This window comes from Palaemon carinicauda, chromosome 18, assembly GCF_036898095.1.
Source record: "Palaemon carinicauda isolate YSFRI2023 chromosome 18, ASM3689809v2, whole genome shotgun sequence".
Taxonomy (NCBI): domain Eukaryota; kingdom Metazoa; phylum Arthropoda; class Malacostraca; order Decapoda; family Palaemonidae; genus Palaemon; species Palaemon carinicauda.
Window position 1 is genome coordinate 25,597,886 of NC_090742.1, and position 17,500 is coordinate 25,615,385.

At 38.6% G+C, this 17,500-nt stretch overlaps 1 protein-coding gene across 7 annotated transcripts in view; it reads left to right on the forward strand.

The window, feature by feature from the left end:
• Positions 1-17,500, forward strand: part of LOC137657723 (dual specificity calcium/calmodulin-dependent 3',5'-cyclic nucleotide phosphodiesterase 1A-like) — a 330,354-nt gene that overhangs the window by 271,562 nt on the left and 41,292 nt on the right. The gene's annotated exons all lie outside the window — the stretch shown is intronic.

Genomic DNA, 17,500 nt, shown 5'->3' on the forward strand with positions numbered 1-17,500 from the left:
GTTCAATAGTGAAGAAGATATTGTTTTAGCTTTTTTTTCGTTAATTTTTTTACAATATCTGAATGGAAAAAAAGAATTCTTTCTGTGGTTTTGTTTAACCATATTAAAGTGAACGTTTCTACCACCAAACCATATTTCATATGGGCAAGTGAATTATTTGTTTGTGTTTTCTCAAAAAGATGTTCTTACCCCAATGACATTATTTGTTTTTCTATACAAAAGGACAATTTACTTAAGGAGTCTCAGCTTGCAGTCGAAATAAAAAAAAAAAAAATTATAGTTCTTGGTTCCGTTCAATAGTAGTTCTTGAGTCCTGACTTGTCTATGGTATCGAGACATAGAGATAATTTAGATTTCTGTGGTGTTCTTCAATCAAAAGTTGTTCAGGTTCCCATGAATAAATGTGAACATCCTTATATCCCATTCTTCCTTCTCAAGTGTCTCCGGTATTTGCTGCTAACTAAAAATGCATACCTTCCCTTAGCATTGTAATCGTGGAAGTCATTAACCGGCTCAGTTACAAAAAAAGTCCCGTAAAGCATATTTGTCAGTCTTTTGTCTTCGATCTCCCGCGTCGAGCCCCGGGCCAAGAAAAAGAACAGACTTGGAACAAGAGTCACTGGCCCCTCTTATTTGTATGGACTCTCTATGGACTCTCTGGTCTCTTTTATTTGTATGGACTTCGACCCCTCGTTCTCTGTTTTCAGTACAGCCATTTGCTGTTGTCTTCTCAGAATAGGAAAGGTAGCAGGAAGACCTTACGGGGTGATGAGTGTGTGGGTCGTTTTGTTTCTTACAGGTTTACAAATGGCTTCGGAACCTTACAGGGGGTCTTTATATACAATACTGGAACTTTATATATATATATATATATATATATATATATATATATATATATATATATATATATATATATATATATATATATATATATATATATATATATATATATATATATATATATATAGAAGCTGGTGCACTGCAGGACAAAGAACTCAGACATGCCCTTTTTACTCACGTCTGTTCATGGGCTTTCTATTCCAATATATATATATATATATATATATATATATATATATATATATATATATATATATATATATATATATATATATATATGTATATATATATACATACATACATACATACATACATATATATATATATATATATATATATATATATATATATATATATATATATATATATATATATATATATATATATATATATATATATATATTATAGAATCATCATTAGCTGTTGCAAGTCCAGTGCAGGATAAAGGCACTAGACGTCCTTCCACTCCCATCTGTTTATGGTTTTTATGCCAGTCTATATATATATATATATATATATATATATATATATATATATATATATATATATATATATATATATATATATATATATATATAGCCTATATTCTTAATGTATGTATGTATAATGACTGTGATCTTTTTACCATACCTATTTCTCTGTGAAGTGGCAGCAAATCCTATTTATAACAACAAAGATATATGAAAATCAGTTTAAAGTAATCCTAAAAATGAATTTTCCTTTTCATATAGGCTTATCAAAAGAATATCTTCAAAAATGTCTTCAACCGCTACAAATCTGAAGAAAAACTCAATTTAAATACAGTCGTCTTATCTTCTAACATTATCATGGGTTCACACACCAATTATTGACAGAAAACCCCGACTTTTACAACAAATTACAAACGTTGTATGAATAGAATAAAATAAAATAAATAAAAACAAATAAAAAATAATAGCGAAAAATTTGAGTGGCCTAAAAATATATTAAGCTACTCTGTTGAAGACATTATCGTATTTATCATATCCAATCGACCTACGAACACACTGACCCTTTGGTCAAAGAGAAGAAGACGCACCTTCTCACCTTCTCCTTGTTGTAAATACATCCGCTCACCTTTAAAATACTTGCTTGGAACGATGCGTCAACCTCATAGCGAGACTTCAAACTCCCACCATCTATTAATTAAGACCTTCGGTCCCCAACACGTTGGAATCGTGCGAAAATTTCGGCGAGAAATGCTTTTGGTCCTCTTTTCTTGTTTTGGGTGAAATAACAGATAAAGCTTTGTTGGGTAAGAGAGGACAATGTGCGTTACCTCCCTCCCTCCTTGGCTGGGTTGGTACCCGTCATTTTGTCGTTGAATAATTGATCGTGATACGCCTCGACTCGGAAATATAACTCTCTCTCTCTCTCTCTCTCTCTCTCTCTCTCTCTCTCTCTCTCTCTCTCTCTCTCTCTCTCTCTCTCTCTGTAGAGATACATAACGTACGTATGATAAACATACGCGTGCCTGTATATGCGATATGTATTTAAACGCATACTAAATAACACCAAGCCTTAATTGATCGTGATACGCCTCGACTCGGAAATATAACTCTCTCTCTCTCTCTCTCTCTCTCTCTCTCTCTCTCTCTCTCTCTCTCTCTCTCTCTCTCTCTCTCTCTCTCTCTCTCTCTCTGTAGAGATACATAACGTACGTATGATAAACTTAAGCGTGCCTGTATATGCGATATGTATTTAAACGCATACTAAATAACACCAAGCCTATATTTGTGTTTGTTTACACGTCTGAACCTTAGTATCCTTACCTGTGTGAAACAAAATAATGATCACTCACGTTCGAATAACGTTTAAACATATCCACACGCTAAACAGTTGTTAAATCATACCCTTTTCCTATTGTAAAGGCTACTTTTTTTCTACTTATCTTTTAGCTACTTGTTTTCAAAACGTTCCCGTCCAAGAATATTAGATTTCATGGATGAGAAGGGGGATTCCCCTTTTTCCAAACCATCAAAGCTTTAGGGGACTCAGCAGTATGAAGCTTCATCTATGGTGGAAATGTGGGAGGTTGGGCTGTGGCACCCTAGCAGTACCAGCTGAACTCGGCTGAGTCCCTGGTTAGGCTGGAGGAACGTAGAGAGTAGAGGTCCCCTTTTTTGTTTTGTTTCTTGTTGATGTCGGCTAACCCCCAAAATTGGGGGAATTGCATTTGGTATATGTATGTATGTATCAAAGCTTTTCTTAATTAAATGCATCGATGAAACAGTAAACGATGTATTTTGTAACTATAATTTTCCCCAATGGGTCTAAATAAGAAGTTTAAAATGCATATACAGCAGTGAGATTCTTAAAAAAAAAAAAAAAACTTTTTTTTTTTTTATGAAATTGGTAGTCTTCTGAAAGAGTCATATTGAAATGTAAATCGGATAGTGATATATAAATTATGGCTCACACACCCAATATGTATTCACCGGGAATTTTAAATGACTTACTCATTTAGAGTCTCATTTCCATTCACTGTTTAGCCATCATGACATGGTAAGTGGCTGATTTTAGGACATATTACTCGGAATGTATTTACAAAGAATTTGACCATCAATGAATCTTTCCATAGGTACCTTGAAAATGTGTCAAAAAAAAAAAAAATTAATCAGCAGACCTAATATAACTTGGTTGCGTCTGAACACTGAAGGGCCAAAGAAACTGCCATAGTAATAAAAACCATTAGGACACTTGGCATTTTACTCAGCAATACAGACTATTATCAGGTCGAGAGACTAGGACAATAGTAAAACTTGTTGGTAGGCTAAAAGGGTTGAACAGCAATAAAGACCACTGACAGACCAAAAGATCATTAGCAGGTCAACAGACTGTCTCAACAATAAAGACCAGTGCTAGGGCAAGACACTCACAGCAGAAGAAAAGATAATTGGTAGATCAAAAGTCTTGCACAACAATAAAGGTGTTGACGAATCAAATGGTTTGGTCAGTAATAAAGACCATTGGCAGGTCAAAAGAGTGTTTCAGCAATAATGACCATTGGCAGGTCAAAAGAGTGTTTCAGCAATAAAAAACATTGGCTGGTCAAAAGATGGTTTCAGCAATAATGACCATTGGCAGGTCAAAAGATGGTTTCAGCAATAAAAACCATTGGCAGGTCAAAAGATGGTTTCAGCAATAAAAACCATTGGCAGGTCAAAAGATGGTTTCAGCAATAATGACCATTGGCAGGTCAAAAGATGGTTTCAGCAATAAAAACCATTGGCAGGTCAAAAGATGGTTTCAGCAATAAACACCATTGGTAGGTCAAAAGAGTGTTTCGGCAATAAAAAAACATTGGCTGGTCAAAAGATGGTTTCAGCAATAAAAACCATTGGTAGGTCAAAAGATCGTTTCAGCAATAAAAACCATTGGTAGGTCAAAAGATGGTTTCAGCAATAAAAACCATTGGCAGGTCAAAAGATGGTTTCAGCAATAATGACCATTGGCAGGTCAAAAGATGGTTTCAGCAATAAAGACCATTGGCAGGTCAAAAGATGGTTTCAGCAATAAAGATCATTGGCAGGTCAGTAGATGGTTTCAGCAATAAAGACCATTGGCAGGTCAAAAGATGGTTTCAGAAATCAAGACCATTAGTAGGTCAAAAGATGGTTTCAGCAATAAAGACCATTGGCAGGTCAAAAGATGGTTTCAGCAATAATGACCATTGGCAGGTCAAAAGATGGTGTCAGCAATAAAAACCATTGGCAGGTCAAACGATGGTTTCAGCAATAATGACCATTGACAGGTCAAAAGATGGTTTCAGCAATAAAAACCATTGGCAGGTCAAAAGATGGTTTCAGCAATAAAAACCATTGGCAGGTCAAAAGATGGTTTCTGCAATAAAAACCATTGGCAGGTCAAAAGATGGTTTCAGCAATAATTACCATTGGCAGGTCAAGAGATGGTTTCAGCAATAAAAACCATTGGCAGGTCAAAAGTTGGTTTCAGCAATAAAAACCATTGGCAGGTCAAAAGATGGTTTCAGCAATAATGACCATTGGCAGGTCAAAAGACTGTTTCAGCAGTAAAGACTATTGGCAAGTCAAAAGACTGTTTCAGCAATAAAGACCATTGGTTGGCCAAAAGACTCACAACAATAAAAACAATTGTTAGCTGAAAAGTCTTCGTCATGCTTAAGATGTTGACAGTTCAAAAGGTTTTCAGTGACAATGACCATTGGGAGGTCAAAACACTAACACAGCAATAAAGACAACTATTAGGGCAAAAGCCTTGCACGGGGCTATAGATGTTGACAAGTCAAAAGGTTTGCTGAACAATAAAGACCATTGACAGGGCAAAAAAAAACTTACATAGTAATAAAGACCACGGGTGGGTCAAACGATATCCTCAGCAGTAAAGACCATAGTCAGGTCAGAAAGATTCCTAAGCTATGAAAACCATTGGCTGATCAAAAGACTTATACAACAATAAAGACCATTGGCAGATGAAAAGGCTTTCTCAACAACGAAGACCACGGACAATCTAAAAGACTTGTGCACTAACAAAGTCCATTAATAGCCGAAAGGCTTGCTCAGAAATAAAGGCCTCTGATAGCCAAAAACATTGCTCAGAAATATAAGACTATTCGTAGACCAAATGACTTGCACAACAACGAAGGCCATTGGCAGATCTGGGGAGTTACAAAGAGAAAGACCACGGACAATCTAAAAGACTTGTGCACTAACAAAGTCCATTAATAGCCTAAAGGCTTGCTTAGAAATAAAGGCCTCTGATAGCCAAAAACATTGCTCAGAAATATAGACTATTCGTAGACCAAATGACTTGGACAACAACAAAGGCCATTGGCAGATCTGGGGAGTTACAAAGTAATAGAATAAAGTATGTGAATGTCATTCAAAATACAGCTGATTATTTCAGTTTAGCATTCATATTACCCATAGATCAGTTGGCATTATTAATATTTCATCGCATAAGCGAGGATATCAGAAATGTGTGTTGATATCATACCTTAAAGGTCGGTTACAAAATGGCTAATGTCCCAAGTAGGAAAGTATCTATCCAGGGAAAGAAATGAATAGAAACGACATATAGCCAAGTCAAGAAAAAAAAAAAGGAAATTAAGAGGACTTGTTTAGCGAAAAGATAAAGAGAAAATAATAGCTAAATAATAAAAGAATGTCAGAAAATGTAGCTAATTAATGAAAGGGTCATAAGTAGTTAGTGAAATAGGAGGGGGTTAAATATAGCTATTTAGTGTAAGATTGGGATAAGATGTAGCTATTTAGTGGAAGAGTGGGATAAGATGTAGCTGTTTAGTGGAAGAGTGGGATAGAACGTAGCTATTTACTGAAAGAAGGGTAAAAGACATAGCTATTTAATGAAAGAGTGGGATAAGACGTAGCTACTTAGTGAAAGAGTGGTAAACGACATAGCTATTTAATGAAAGGGTGGGATAAGACGTAACTATTTAGTGAAAGAGTGGGATAGAACGTAGCTATTTACTGAAAGAAGGGTAAAAGACATAGCTATTTAATGAAAGAGTGGGATAAGACGTAGCTATTTAGTGAAAGATTGGGATAAAATATAGCTATTTAATGAAAGAGGTTGTATGAAATATAGCTATTTAGGTAAAGAGTGTGATAAAATATAGCTATATAGTAAAAGAGAAGTGGTAGGTTATATCGAAAGAGGGCGAGTAAACGTAGCTACGTCGCAAGAGAAGCAGAAGAAAAAAAAAAAGGTCATTGTCGAGTGAAAGAAAGGAAGAAAGAGACAAGAGGAGAACATGGGGGAGGTGACAGTGCAAAAGAAAAGATTTTCGCCTAATGATTTGCATTAATAGAATTCTCATTGAACTGCAAACGACCGAGTATCTGGGAGTATCAAAACACGAGCTGTAGAGGACTTCTGAGACGTGAGATGTTTATGCGCCCGGGAATTACAAATAAAGGTGCTGCCAGCGATCGCCAGAGGGAGATTTATAAGCTTTATAGCTACAGGGGTTTAGGAGACTCTTAGCTTCAGTGGCGAACTTGTGTATCAGTCTGGGCGTTTTGTGTGTCAGAAGTGGTACTGAAGTGTGGTGTGGTGGAATTTACATTTTTTTTTTTTATGTTTGGTCTGATGGGAAAACAGTGAATTGGTGTCTGTGAATGTATGTATGTATGTATATATACATATATACTGTGTATATATATACATATGTGCTGTATATATAGGCCTATATATATATATATATATATATATATATATATATATATATATATATATATATATATATATATATAATAAATGTATATATATATATATAATAAATGTATATATATATATATATATATATATATATATGTAATAAATGTATATATATATATATATATATATATATATATATATATATATATATATATATATATATATATATATATATATATATATATGTAATAAATGTATATATATATATATATATATATATATATATGTAATATATGTATATATATAAATACACAAATATATATATACACACAAATATATATATATATATATATATATATATATATATATATATATATATATATATATATATATATATATATATATATATATATATATGTGTGTGTGTGTGTGTATAATATTGCTTTTATAGTTTATGTACAACAACAAAAAATGCAGCCGTTTCTAATCCACTGCAGGACAAAGGCCTGAGATATGTCCTTATTCATGCTTGGGGTTTGACCAGTTTTCACCACCATGTTGGCCAACTGCGGATTGGGGATGGTGGGAGACTTTTGTGTGACAGCAAACAACCCTAGTATGGATGGTCCTGACTTGTACAGCTTTCTTGATCATGGTGATACACAAACCCTTTACGTTAAGGTGTTCCTATTCAGAAAGGGAGTTTATGTACATGTTTCTGTAAATAATGTTAATTTTGTTATCACTCTGAACAGTTTTGCGTCATTTTCTTTATAGTTTTACTATTTTACATCCTGTAGTTATTTTGTATCTGAGGAGGTCTCATCAAAACTTAAGAAGATATTGGGACCTACTCTAAGAAAGCAATATAATTTCTTTTTAGACCAATGTTCTAGACCTGATGAGTCTCCCTCACCAAGATAATGCTCACAAGTACGTGTACTTACAATATTCTTAAAGAACTGTTTCACAACAATACTTGATCCCCATGTCGTCTTCCTTGTCAGAATCACCATTGCTTATCCGTTAAAGTTTCTGCCATCTATCCTATTTACCATAACCAGACTTTACTGCGTTCAACGAAGGTTTAAGGTTTAAAAGCCGCTCATGAATGGCAGGGGCAAGGGACATTGACATTGTTCTATCGAGCAGGATAATGCCCTAGAGACTGACCATATGCACATATGATCAGCACCCAAGACCCTCCATCCAAGCTAGGACCAAGAGGGCCAGGCAATGGCTGCTGAAGTCTCAGCAGATAGACCTAAAGCCCCCCCCCCCCCCCTTAAGCTCACAAGTATGGTGAGGTTGCAGCTACCTAAGGAACTAACGAGTTTGAGCGGGACTCAAACCCCAGCCTGGCAATCACCAGTCAGGGACGTTACCACATCGGCGACAGCTGCAGTGTCTTGGCCAGCTCTGTAACAGTCAAGTTTGAACTTTTGGGCTGGTTAGTCTCCTCCTTTTGATAATAATAACATTGAGGCTCAATACTACACAGTATTCTAGAAGTTTTATTCCAGCTGTGACCAAGTTGTGGAATGATCTTCCTAATCGGGTAGTTGAATCAGTAGAACTTCAGAAGTTCAATGTTGCAGCAAATGTTTTTATGTTGAACAGGCTGATATATGTCTTTTTATAGTTTATATATGACACATCTGTTTTGACGTTGTTACTGTTTTTAGAATGATTTATTGTTAATTTGTTCTCAACATTTATTTATTTCCTTATTTCCTTTCCTCGCTGGGCTATTATTCCCTGTTGAAGCCCTTAGGTTTATAGCATCAAAGCATTAGAACTTCTGCAAGTTTGAACTTCTGGAATTCTAATGAACCTCAGTGCCAGAACTAACTCCCCCAAGATGCCTTCGAGGCGAAGAATGCTAAATGGCGTTTGTAGTGTATTTTCTTGATAGAATCCCATTTTATGCCACTCTTCTATACATCTCTGAGTGGTTCATATGCATTCTAAATAGCATAGATAATTTTTTTTTTTTACTTAATATATGTTGCATAAGATTTTTCATAACTCTGACCATCCTTTATATTCAGATCTCCCAGGACAATTCTATCCTGTTCGTAATACTAGGCAGGCAGTTAATTCTAATAGCCAGGCCTTCTCCATCACGAGGCTCAATACTACGCAGTACTCTAGAAGTTTTATTCCAGCTGTTACCAAGTTGTGGAATGATCTTCCTAATCGGGTGGTTGAATTAGTAGAACTTCAAAAGTTCAAAGTTGGAGCAAATGCTTTTTTGTTGACCAGGCGGACATGAGTCTTTTTATAGTTTATTTATGACATATTTGTTTTTGATGTTGTTAATAGTTTATATATGACGTCTGTTTTGACGTTGTTACTTATTTCAGAATGATTTATTGTTAATTTGTTCTCTTCATTTATTTATTTCCTTATTTCCTTTCCTCACTGGGCTATTTTTCCCTGTTGGAGCCCCTGGGCTTATAGCATCTTGCTTTTCCAACTAGGGTTGTAGCTTGGATAGTAATAATAATAATAATAATACCTATTCGACGTAGTAGGAAGAGTATGAGCTCAAACTGGTATTTATAGTTCACCTTTATTCGTTGATAATCTCTTAAGAAAGTTTTAAATATTGTTGTTAGGTCAGTATATAACTCGCCTGAAAAAGGACATGTTGCCTTTTGCAATACCCTTCCATCGCCTGAAAAGGACATGTTGCCTCTTACAATACCCTTCCATCGCCTGAAAAAAAGGACATGTTGCCTCTTACAATACCCTTCCATCGCCTGAAAAAAAGGACATGTTGCCTCTTACAATACCCTTCCATCGCCTGAAAAAAGGACATGTTGCCTCTTACAATACCCTTCCATCGCCTGAAAAAAAGGACATGTTGCCTCTTACAATACCCTTCCATCGCCTGAAAAAAAGGACATGTTGCCTCTTACAATACCCTTCCATCGCCTGAAAAAGGACATGTTGCCTCTTACAATACCCTTCCATCGCCTAAAAAAAGGACATGTTGCCTCTTACAATACCCTTCCATCGCCTGAAAAAAAGGACATGTTGCCTCTTACAATACCCTTCCATCGCCTGAAAAGGACATGTTGCCTCTTACAATACCCTTCCATCGCCTGAAAAAAAGGACATGTTGCCTCTTACAATACCCTTCCATCGCCTGAAAAAAAAGGACATGTTGCCTCTTACAATACCCTTCCATCGCCTGAAAAAGGACATGTTGCCTCTTACAATACCCTTCCATCGCCTAAAAAAAAGGACATGTTGCCTCTTACAATACCCTTCCATCGCCTGAAAAAAAGGACATGTTGCCTCTTACAATACCCTTCCATCGCCTGAAAAAGGACATGTTGCCTCTTACAATACCCTTCCATCGCCTAAAAAAAAGGACATGTTGCCTCTTACAATACCCTTCCATCGCCTGAAAAAAAGGACATGTTGCCTCTTACAATACCCTTCCATCGCCTGAAAAGGACATGTTGCCTCTTACAATACCCTTCCATCGCCTGAAAAAAGGACATGTTGCCTCTTACAATACCCTTCCATCGCCTGAAAAAAAGGACATGTTGCCTCTTACAATACCCTTCCATCGCCTGAAAAGGACATGTTGCCTCTTACAATACCCTTCCATCGCCTGAAAAAAAAGGACATGTTGCCTCTTACAATACCCTTCCATCGCCTGAAAAAAAGGACATGTTGCCTCTTACAATACCCTTCCATCGCCTGAAAAAGGACATGTTGCCTCTTACAATACCCTTCCATCGCCTAAAAAAAAGGACATGTTGCCTCTTACAATACCCTTCCATCGCCTGAAAAAAAGGACATGTTGCCTCTTACAATACCCTTCCATCGCCTGAAAAAGGACATGTTGCCTCTTACAATACCCTTCCATCGCCTGAAAAAGGACATGTTGCCTCTTACAATACCCTTCCATCGCCTGAAAAAGGACATGTTGCCTCTTACAATACCCTTCCATCGCCTGAAAAATACAATACCCTTCCATCGCCTGAAAAAAGGACCTGTTGCCTCTTACAATACCCTTCCATCGCCTGAAAAAGGACATGTTGCCTCTTACAATACCCTTCCATCGCCTGAAAAAAGGACATGTTGCCTCTTACAATACACTTCCATCGCCTGAAAAGGGACCTGTTGCCTCTTACAATACCCTTCCATCGCCTGAAAAAGGACCTGTTGCCTCTTACAATACCCTTCCATCGCCTGAAAAAGGACATGTTGCCTCTTACAATACCCTTCCATCGCCTGAAAAAAGGACATGTTGCCTCTTACAATACCCTTCCATCGCCTGAAAAAAGGACCTGTTGCCTCTTACAATACCCTTCCATCGCCCTGTTGCCTCTTACAATACCCTTCCATCGCCTGAAAAAAGGACCTGTTGCCTCTTACAATACCCTTCCATCGCCTGAAAAAAGGACCTGTTGCCTCTTACAATACCCTTCCATCGCCTGAAAAAAGGACCTGTTGCCTCTTACAATACCCTTCCATCGGCTGAAAAAAGGACCTGTTGCCTCTTACAATACCCTTCCATCGGCTGAAAAAAGGACCTGTTGCCTCTTACAATACCCTTCCATCGGCTGAAAAAAGGACCTGTTGCCTCTTACAATACCCTTCCATCGGCTGAAAAAAGGACCTGTTGCCTCTTACAATACCCTTCCATCGGCTGAAAAAAGGACCTGTTGCCTCTTACAATACCCTTCCATCGGCTGAAAAAAGGACCTGTTGCCTCTTACAATACCCTTCCATCGGCTGAAAAAAGGACCTGTTGCCTCTTACAATACCCTTCCATCGCCTGAAAAAAGGACCTGTTGCCTCTTACAATACCCTTCCATCGCCTGAAAAAAGGACCTGTTGCCTCTTACAATACCCTTCCATCGCCTGAAAAAAGGACCTGTTGCCTCTTACAATACCCTTCCAATGCCTGAAAAAAGGACCTGTTGCCTCTTACAATACCCTTCCAATGCCTGAAAAAAGGACATGTTGCCTCTTACAATACCCTTCCATCGCCTGAAAAAAGGACCTGTTGCCTCTTACAATACCCTTCCATCGCCTGAAAAGGGACCTGTTGCCTCTTACAATACCCTTCCATCGGCTGAAAAAAGGACATGTTGCCTCTTACAATACCCTTCCATCGCCTGAAAAGGGACATGTTGTCTCTTACAATACCCTTCCATCGGCTGAAAAAGGACCTGTTGCCTCTTACAATACCCTTCCATCGGCTGAAAAAAGGACATGTTGCCTCTTACAATACCCTTCCATCGGCTGAAAAAAGGACATGTTGCCTCTTACAATACCCTTCCATCGGCTGAAAAAAGGACCTGTTGCCTCTTACAATACCCTTCCATCGGCTGAAAAAAGGACCTGTTGCCTCTTGCAATACCCTTCCATCGGCTGAAAAAAGGACCTGTTGCCTCTTACAATACCCTTCCATCGGCTGAAAAAAGGACCTGTTGCCTCTTGCAATACCCTTCCATCGGCTGAAAAAAGGACCTGTTGCCTCTTACAATACCCTTCCATCGGCTGAAAAAAGGACCTGTTGCCTCTTGCAATACCCTTCCATCGCCTGAAAAAAGGACCTGTTGCCTCTTACAATACCCTTCCATCGCCTGAAAAGGGACCTGTTGCCTCTTACAATACCCTTCCATCGGCTGAAAAAAGGACATGTTGCCTCTTACAATACCCTTCCATCGGCTGAAAAAAGGACATGTTGCCTCTTACAATACCCTTCCATCGCCTGAAAAGGGACATGTTGTCTCTTACAATACCCTTCCATCGGCTGAAAAAGGACCTGTTGCCTCTTACAATACCCTTCCATCGGCTGAAAAAAGGACATGTTGCCTCTTACAATACCCTTCCATCGGCTGAAAAAAGGACATGTTGCCTCTTACAATACCCTTCCATCGGCTGAAAAAAGGACATGTTGCCTCTTACAATACCCTTCCATCGGCTGAAAAAAGGACATGTTGCCTCTTACAATACCCTTCCATCGCCTGAAAAGGGACATGTTGCCTCTTACAATACCCTTCCATCGCCTGAAAAGGGACATGTTGCCTCTTACAATACCCTTCCATCGGCTGAAAAAAGGACATGTTGCCTCTTACAATACCCTTCCATCGGCTGAAAAAAGGACATGTTGCCTCTTACAATACCCTTCCATCGCCTGAAAAAGGGACATGTTGCCTCTTACAATACCCTTCCATCGGCTGAAAAGGGACCTGTTGCCTCTTACAATACCCTTCCATCGCCTGAAAAAAGGACATGTTGCCTCTTACAATACCCTTCCATCGCCTGAAAAAAGGACATGTTGCCTCTTACAATACCCTTCCATCGCCTGAAAAAAGGACGTGTTGCCTCTTACAATACCCTTCCATCGCCTGAAAAAGGACGTGTTGCCTCTTACAATACCCTTCCATCGCCTGAAAAAAGGACCTGTTGCCTCTTACAATACCCTTCCATCGGCTGAAAAAAGGACCTGTTGCCTCTTACAATACCCTTCCATCGCCTGAAAAAGGACATGTTGCCTCTTACAATACCCTTCCATCGGCTGAAAAAAGGACCTGTTGCCTCTTACAATACCCTTCCATCGCCTGAAAAAAGGACATGTTGCCTCTTACAATACCCTTCCATCGCCTGAAAAGGGACCTGTTGCCTCTTACAATACCCTTCCATCGCCTGAAAAGGGACCTGTTGCCTCTTACAATACCCTTCCATCGCCTGAAAAAGGACCTGTTGCCTCTTACAATACCCTTCCATCGCCTGAAAAGGGACATGTTGCCTCTTACAATACCCTTCCAGATCAGCTACTTCTACCCAAGACGGTGGTTTTAAATAAAGGTTTAAAGGCCGCTCATGAATAGCAGAGGCAAGGGACAGTGACATTCCCCTATCAAGCAGGACAATGCCCTAGAGACTGACCATATATACATATGATCAACGCCCAAGCCCCCCTCTCCACCCAAGCTGGGGCAAAGGAGGGCCAGATAATGGCTGCTGATGACTCAGCAAATAGACCTATAGGCTCCCGAAAATCCCACATCCTTAGCTGAGAAGGATGGTGAGGTTACATTGACCAAAGAAACTAACGATTTTGAGCGGGAGTCGAACCCCAGTCTGGCGTTCAACAGTTAAGGACGTTACGGCATCGACCACATCAAAAAGAGTCTAGACTCAATGAAATGGTTTACTATGGGTACATTTTGTAACTGATGTAAAAGATTGTGTCCGTAATAGCATTATCATTTTTCAACCAGCCAAATTTATGTTCGTCGTTCCACAAGGCATTTTTCTTAAGCATTTATTCTCTGGTAGGCCCTGCTGCTTCCTCCGGTGCCTTAGATGACCGCGGAGGTAGCAGCAGTAGGGGACTCAGCATTATGAAGCTTCATCTGTGGTGGAAATGTGGGAGGTTGGGCTGTGGCACCCTAGCAGTACTAGCTAAACTCGGCTGAGTCCCTGGTTAGGCTGGAGGAACGTAGAGAGTAGAGGTCCCCTTTTTTGTTTTGTTTCTTGTTGATGTCGGCTACCCCCCAAAATTGGGGGAAGTACCTTTGGTATATGTATGTATGTATTTATTCTCTTTCCCTTGATGTGATACGAAGTTGTTCAGTAAGCGTAATAGTGAACGTTGTGTAGCTCAAACTGTTCAAACCGAGACTTCGTTGATTTTGACAACCTCATGCTATACCCAAGTTGTGATTCACTCCTGCGTGGGTAACATAATACTTAATGTTTCTAAGTATTTAAAAGAGGCTTAGGTATTGCTTGGAGATCTATTAAAGTTTTTTTTCTGCTTAGGCCAGGGGTTTAGCGGTGCATTTTTCTGTTTGTATATTGTCAGGATGCCAGAGAAATTCAAATAAACCAATCAATCCAGTTTGTATTTATATAACGCTCAGGAACTTTCATCGTCCACATAAAATCACTCGAAATGGAATGATTCATTTCCTATAAAATTTTGATTTAGAATGAGTCAATTCTCTAAATTGCCTTTTAAGGCATTCCAAAATAAAATTAGCCTAAGCATGTTAAGAGGTACGTATATAGATAGTATTGCATACTCTGGTAGATCCTCGACTTAAAAATAAATTGTATACAATTGCAAAGATTCTACTGGAGTAATTCCTGGCCATCCTTAGTGAAGGTGTATAACTTTGAAACCCTTTTTTCATTAGGGATAGTGGAGTAAACTCCTGGCCATCCTTAGTGAAGGTGTATAACTTTGAAACCCTTTTTTCATAAGGGATAGTGGAGTAAACTCCTGGCCATCCTTAGTGAAGGTGTATAACTTTGAAACCCTTTTTTCATAGGGGATAGTGGAGTAAACTCCTGGCCATCCCTAGTGAAAGTGTATAACTTTGAAACCCTTTTTTCATAAGGGATAGTGGAGTAAACTCCTGGCCATCCTTAGTGAAGGTGTATAACTTTGAAACCCTTTTTTCATTAGGGATAGTGGAGTAAACTCCTGGCCATCCTTAGTGAAGGTGTATAACTTTGAAACCCTTTTTTCATAAGGGATAGTGGAGTAAACTCCTGGCCATCCTTAGTGAAGGTGTATAACTTTGAAACCCTTTTTTCATAGGGGATAGTGGAGTAAACTCCTGGCCATCCCTAGTGAAAGTGTATAACTTTGAAACCCTTTTTTCATAAGGGATAGTGGAGTAAACTCCTGGCCATCCTTAGTGAAGGTGTATAACTTTGAAAACCTTTTTTCATAAGGGATAGTGGAGTAAACTCCTGGCCATCCTTAGTGAACGTGTATAACTTTGAAACCCTTTTTTCATAAGGGATAGTGGAGTAAACTCCTGGCCATCCTTAGTGAAGGTGTATAACTTTGAAACCCTTTTTTCATAAGGGATAGTGGAGTAAACTCCTGGCCATCCCTAGTGAAGGTGTATAACTTAGAAACCCTTTTTTCATTAGGGATAGCTTCACTGCCTTGCTGAGGACTTGTATAGTCAAAGAGTTAACAATCTCCCTCACCCGCCCCCCTAACAAAATGTAAGGGAAGTCGCTGCTTGATACTGGGAGAATATGATTTCATGTCTGTTTTGGTAAAACCTGAATTGGCCGATCTTTAGCTCATATGGTTAATCTGACCCACCGAGAGATTCCACCTTAAATTGGAACTTAGCCGCTGTACATGTCTTCTCCGAGGTAGTCATCCATACATGAATACGTTCATAGCGCAAAAATACATGTGGGAATACACATAGATTACATAATTTTTATTATTATTATAACTAGCCAAACTACAATCCTTGTTGGAAAAGCAAGATGCTATAAACCCAAGTGCTCCACCAGGGAAAAATAGACCACGGGAGAAATGAAATAAATAAACGATATAAGAAGTAATTTTAAAACTATTAACAACATTAAAACTGATATTTAATATATAAACGATAAAAGGACTTATGTCAGCCTGCTGCAAGTTTGTACTTTTGAAGTTCCACTGATTCGACTACCCAATTAGGAAGGTCATTCCACAACTTTGGTCATAGAAGGAATAAACTCCTAGAATACTGTGTAGTATTGAGCACGGAACGTCTAACAACTCGGTATAGACAATATGAATCAAAGTCTCATGAACAAAAAATCCAAGACGGTAAATATTTCACTAAAGATTTTCGAACCATAGGCTTGGAGTAGTGAACATCGAGAGAGAGAGAGAGAGAGAGAGAGAGAGAGAGAGAGAGAGAGAGAGAGAGAGAGAGAGAGAGAGAGACCCTCTTAACATTACAAAACTCCCTCGTTCAAAGATAATCTAAATCTAAAGTAAATTCGCTTACGGGCTACCAACGCAAGAGCCCGTGTCTTGCATAAGGCAAGGCAATCTATAAGTAAGCGAGAGAGAGAGAGAGAGAGAGAGAGAGAGAGAGAGAGGAGAGAGAGAGAGAGAGAGAGAGAGAGAGAGAGAGTGACCCTCTTAACATTACAAAACTCCCTCGTTCAAAGATAACCTAAATCTAAAGTAAATTCGCTTACGGGCTACCAACGCAAGAGCCCGTGTCTTGCATAAGGCAAGTCAATCTATAAGTGAGAGAGAGAGAGAGAGAGAGAGAGAGAGACCCTCTTAACATTACAAAACTCCCTCGTTCAAAGATAATCTAAATCTAAAGTAAATTCGCTTACGGGCTACCAACGCAAGAGCCCGTGTCTTGCATAAGGCAAGAGAGAGAGAGAGAGAGAGGAGAGAGAGAGAGAGAGAGAGAGAGAGAGAGAGAGAGAGAGACCCTCTTAACATTACAAAACTCCCTCGTTCAAAGATAATATAAATCTAAAGTAAATTCGCTTACGGGCTACCAACGCAAGAGCCCGTGTCTTGCATAAGGCAAGTCAATCTATAAGTGAGAGAGAGAGAGAGAGAGAGAGAGAGAGAGAGAGAGAGAGAGAGAGAGAGAGAGAGAGAGACCCTCTTAACATTACAAAACTCCCTCGTTCAAAGATAATCTAAATCTAAAGTAAATTCGCTTAC